Source organism: Stomoxys calcitrans, chromosome 3 (assembly GCF_963082655.1).
Source record: "Stomoxys calcitrans chromosome 3, idStoCalc2.1, whole genome shotgun sequence".
Taxonomy (NCBI): Eukaryota; Metazoa; Arthropoda; class Insecta; order Diptera; family Muscidae; genus Stomoxys; species Stomoxys calcitrans.
In genome coordinates, this window is record NC_081554.1 from 149,400,273 (window position 1) to 149,406,339 (window position 6,067).

Below are 6,067 nucleotides of genomic sequence, written 5' to 3' on the forward strand. Positions count from 1 at the left end.
ATATCAGACAAAAATTATGGCTATTATAAACTTGAAAGGCCATATCGGATGGAAGATATATATGGGAGCTATATCTAAATCTGAACTGATGTTTATGAAATTTGGCACACATATTGCGACGTCAAATATAACATATCGTATCAAATTTTAGAAAAGATCGAACAATAATTGTAGAAGCAGCATTTAAATACCATATCGGATGAAAGATATATGTGAGACCTATATGTAAATCTGAACCGATGTTTTTGAAATTTGGCACACATATAAGGACGACAATTATAACATGTCGTATCAAATTTTGAAAGAAACTTGTGCAAACTTTCATGACAATCATATAACAAATGCGACCTATCCTTTCATCACAAGGATACATGATCAGACAAACGGACATAGCTAAATCGAATCAGGAAGTGACTTTTAGCCGATCAGTATACTTATCAATGGGTCTAGATCTTCTCCTTCTTAGCGTTGCATACAAATGCACAGAGTTATAATACCCTGTACCACAGTGGTGTTGTAGGTAAAGTTGTAGATAAACAGTAAAGAAAGGCTAAAGTCGGCCGCAGCCGACTATATAGTACTATACACCACCGAGTCTTCCTACTACTTTTAATAAATAAAATCTATGTCTAAATCTTGTCAGACTTTAATTTTGTATACTTACTGTCGAATACAACAGCAAGATGTTTTTATAATAGGACTCAAATTCTGGCTGCCGCAGTTTTAAAGGCAAATTTCGGCTAAAACATAAATATGGGAACTATTGTAGATATACATCTAGGCACGCAGGTAGCGTGCCTCCTCCTAGTTGGAGGCATGCTCGAATTGTCAGAGTTCGGGTCGTGAGTTCGATTCCCACTTGAGGCCTTGGTCTGTTGCTACTGTAGTATCACAATGGACTTAAAATTTTCTAAGTAAATCTGAAAAGGACTGCCACACTCACCTAACCTACATATAAATCTGGACCGATTGATAAAATTTTGCTCGCTTTTTGGCGCGTCAAACAAAACTCCTTAAGCAAAATTTGGTAAAGATCGGACCAAAATTGTGGCTATTACAGCTTTAAAAGAGCATATCGGATGAAAGATATATGGGAGCTATATCTTAATCTAAACCGATCCTGATGAAATTTTCCACATATAAGCACTTTGCGCCAAATTTCGTAAAGATCGGACCAATTGTGGCTCCTACAGCCTCAATAGGTAAAATCGAACGAAAGATATATATGGGAGCTATATCTAAATCTGACCTGATTTTCAAGAAATTTTGCACAAATATTTAGACGTTACACGAAACATCTCATGCAAGTATACAAAAGTTTGTATACCAAAGACTTAAAAGGCCACACCGGATGAAAGATATAAATGTGAGCTATATCTAAATCTAAACCGATTTTCATGAAACTTTGCACACATGTTGGGACGTCAAGAAAGCACTTCATGGCAAATATGGTGAAGATCGGAACAAAATTGTGGCTTCTATAGCTTTAAAATGGCGAATCGGAAAAAAACATATATATGTGAGCTATATCTAAATCTGAACCGATTTTTTTAAAACAAACCCTTTCGTCCTTGGACCAAAAAAGTGACTTGTGCAAACTTCCATAAAAATCTAACAACAAATGCGACCTGTACCTTGATTACAAGAAAACATGGACAGACTGACGGACATAGCCCAAACGAATCAAAATGTGATTCTATACCGATCGGAATACTTATCGATGGGTCTAGCTCTTCTCCTTCTTAGTGTTGCAAACAAATGCACAAAGTTATAATATATAAAAAACCCTGTACCACAGTGTTAGTGTAGGGTATAAACATTTTCCCGTCATATAAGGTCATGTAATTGGGTGCAAATTGGCTTATCGAAAATCGGCAGTTTTTATTCCCGATGGGGGTATACTAATCTAGTCATTGCGTTTGTTACACCTTGAAATATTGATCTACGACCCTAATAAGAATACATATTCTGGATACTCTCGATATTCTGAGTCTATCTAGTCATGTCCATGTCAAGTATGATCCTAGTCGGTTTATAGACAGACATAGCCCCCATATAAACCGATCCCCAGATTTGACTTATTGAGCCCCTAGAAACCTCAATTTTCATCCGATTTGGCTAAAATTGGAAAAAAGTCTTGAGGTATGACTTCCAACATCCTTGATAAGCATGATTCGAATCGGTCAATAAATTGGTCTTGAGTCCCTAGAAACCTCAATTCTCATCCGATTTGGCTTAAATTTGGAACAATGACTTGAGTTATGACTTCCAACATCTATGTCAAATATAATCCTAGTCGGTTTGTATACATATAAAGCCCCCATATAAACCGATCCCCGGATTTGACATCTTGAGCCCCTAGAAATAACAAATTTCATCCGATTTGGCTGAAAATTCAAATATAGTTCTGAGTTACTTGCTCTACGTAATCTGCAGGGGAAAACGAAAGAGTGGACAATCTTGTACAAGAAAGGCTCCAAGAAGAGGCTATCGAAATTAAAGCAAAGATCCTAACGGGAGTTCCTAACTGCGACAAATAAGGCGAATACTGAGGGAGATCTGGAAGAAGATCATTACGACCTTTGACGTCCACTCATAGGATTACATGCGCAAATTTGCGTATGAACACTACATTAGAGGTTTTATCTAACCTTACCCTCCCTTAGAATGAACGAGAATGCAAATTTGCGTATGAGCATTACATTAGAGGTTTTACCTAACCTTACCCTCCCTTACCTAAGCGAATCAGTTGAAATTTAATTGTAACATAAACTTTTCAAACTGTGCGTGAAAGGCATCCTTATATTAAACTAGTGTCTGGACCCGAAATAAAACCGTGGTGGTGGATATCAAAAACTCGGACAAACGCAATTTAAAGCTTCTTTATTATTTAAGATTAATTTTTGTGAACAAATGTAACAATGGAAGAAAAAAATGTTTTGAATATTAGCGCGTTTCAGAAGTGTTTCGAGGTTTGGAAAAAACGCTGGCATTAGGATATTATATCTAAGGGGGATTACTTTGAAGGGGACATGATATATATTGATGACTAAATAAAGACTTTTTGAAAATTTTAAAATATTGAATATTATTTTATTACCAAGCCTCGTATATCTAATTTCCTTCCAAATAACTCATAAGTATTGGAACCCCTTATTACCCAGATAGGTGATCCATCCACTAGACTTCTAGGAGGCTGCTTTCACCCAAAGCCCTCGGTCCATTTTATATTAATATTTAACAATCACCTTCCAATAACCTTTGATTTGAGTTCCTTAATATCTGGATTGGCCTTCTTTTCGGCATGGCCCCAGATTTCCATATCCTCTTCATACTCATATAAATACCTTTCGTTGTACCGATCGGTTTTCACGCCCGTTCGCTTGGGCTTTTGGAGTGGGGCGTTTCTAAGACCCCATACACTTGATCGTCATGACATTTTAAGTCGATCTACCCATGTTTGTCCATCCGTCTGTCAGATGGAAGCACTCTAACTCTCGAATGAGTAAGGCCAGCCGTTGAAATTTTGTACAAATACTTCTTATTAGTGTAGGTCAGTTGGGATTATAAATGGACCATAACGGTCCAAGTTTTGATATAGCTGCCATATAAACCGATCTTGGATCTTGACTTCTTGAGCGCAATTCTTATCCGTTTTGGCTGAAATTGAACATGAGGTGTTTTTTTATGATTTCCAAAAACTATCCCGAGTGTGGTTGAAATCGGTCCATAATATGATATAGCTGCCATTTAACCGATTTTGAATCTTGACTTTTTGAGCCACTAGAGGACGCAATTCATATCAGATTTGGCAGAAATTTTGCATGACGTATTTCGCTATGCCTTCCAACAACCATGCTAAGAAAGGGTTCAAATCGGTCCATAACCTGCTATAGCTGCCATATAAACCGATCATGAGTCTTGACTTTTTGAGCCACTAAAGGACGCAATTCTTATCAGATTTGGCAGACATTTTGCATGACGTGTTTTGTTATGTATATATCATTCATTATTCAAATCGGTCCATAACTTGATGTAGCTGTCATATAAATCGATCTGGGATCTTGATTTCTTGAGCCATTAGAGTGCGCAATTATTATCTGATTTGGCTGAAATTTTGTAGAAAAACTTCTATATATGTATCAAATGTAGTCTAAATCGGTTTATAGCCTGATGCCACTCCCCTTTAAACAGAACTCCCGATTCTATTTCTTGCCTCCCTAAAGGGCGCCATTCTTATCTAAATTAGCTGAAATTTTACACAATGACTTTTACTCCATAGAAGCTCCATTAGCATTGCAATTGTCATACCCACCACCATAGTCAGTTCGTTTGTAACACCTCGAAATATTGATCTAGTATATATACTCTTGATCGTCTCGACATTCTGAGTCGAACTAGCAATGTCCGTCCGTCCGTCTGTCTAAATCACGATAGCGGTCGAACGCGAAGAGCTAACCGCTTGAAATTTTGTACAGATATATTATATTAATGTAGGTCGTTGTGGATTGCAATTGAGCCATATCTGCTTAGATTTGGATATAGTTCCCATATAAACCGATCTTCCGATTTGACTTTTTAAGGCTCTGCAAACCGCAATTTTTTTCCGATTTAGCTGAAATGTAGTGTTATGTTATAACTTCCAACAACTGTACCGAGTACGATCTAAATCGGGCAAGAACCTAATATAGCTCCCATATAAAACGATCTCACGATTTGAGCCCCTGGAAGACGCAATAGTGTTAAGTTAAGTTATGACTTCCAACAACTGTGCCAAGGACGATACAAATCGATCAAGAACCTGATATAGCTCCCATATAAACCGATATCCCGATTTGACTTCTTGAGCCCATACAAGGCTCAATACGATTTGGCTGAATTTTGCGCATAGTGTTCTGTTATGACTCTCAACAACTTCGCCAAGTACGGCCCATTTCGGTCTATAACCAGATGTGCTCCCATATTTTAGCAGAATCTTTGGGGGCTGGTTCCCAAGATTCGGCCCGGCCGAATTCAGCACGCTTTTACTTGTTTTCTTTTATCCTTTGTTTGCCTAAAAAGGGATACTGGGAAAAGAACTCGACAAATGCGATCCATGGTGGAGGGTATAGAAGATTCGGCCCGGCCGAACTTTGCACGCTTTTACTTTTTTTCTGAATATATGGCTACAGCTTATCCTATCGACAAACCTTAGCCACCAGGTGGGTGCCGGTTATGTAATCAGCTGTTTTTGTTTACCGATTGCTGTGTAGTATTTGGTGTGTTCGCGTACTGTTCCAGTAACAATTTCCAACCTCTCATTTATAAAATTCTCCTAATGTTTCTAGCTCTCTCTTACTGTCAAAGGAAAGACTTTCAGTAAAAATTTTTACACTTTCTTTCGCTTTGCAAACAATGGTCTAAATCGGTTCTTAACCTGTTATAGCTGCCATAAAACCGATCTCAGATTTTGATGTTTGTAAGCGCAATTCTTATCCGATGGATTGGATGAAATTTTGCACAAGGTGTTTTGTGAAGTTCTGTTCTGTTCGGACTTCCAATAAATGTGTCAAAAATAGCCCGAATTGGTTCATAACCTGATAAAGCTGCCATATAAACCGATCTCGACTATTGGAGCCTCTAGAGGGCCCATTTCATATCCTATTTAGCTGAAATTTCGTATAAGATTTTCTGTTCAGTATCTGTGCCATGTCTGGTCTTAATCGGTCTATAACGTGATATAGCTGTCATGTAAACCGATCTAGAGATTCGGCTTCTTAAGCCTCGAGAAGACGCAATTACCAACCGATGTGCCTGAAATTTTGCACTTTAAGTTTTGCTTTGGGTTCCGACAGCCGTGTCAAGTATAGTCCAAGGTTATAAACCTAACCTGATATAGCTCCCATACCAACCGATCACCCGATTTGACGTCTTGAGCCTCTTGGGAGCACAATTAATTACTTGGCTGAAATTTTAAACTTGGTATATTTTGTGACTCCTAATAGTCAAGATGATAATCCCGGCCGATCTAAACATGCTTTTATTTGTATTTATTTAACAATTCTTATTCTTAGTGTTTTCACTATAA

At 37.8% G+C, this 6,067-nt stretch overlaps 1 protein-coding gene across 1 annotated transcript in view; it reads left to right on the forward strand.

Annotated features, from left to right (window-relative positions):
* The window catches only part of LOC106085355 (LIM/homeobox protein Lhx4), a 351,283-nt gene that overhangs the window by 234,458 nt on the left and 110,758 nt on the right, over window positions 1-6,067 (forward strand). The window lies entirely within an intron of this gene.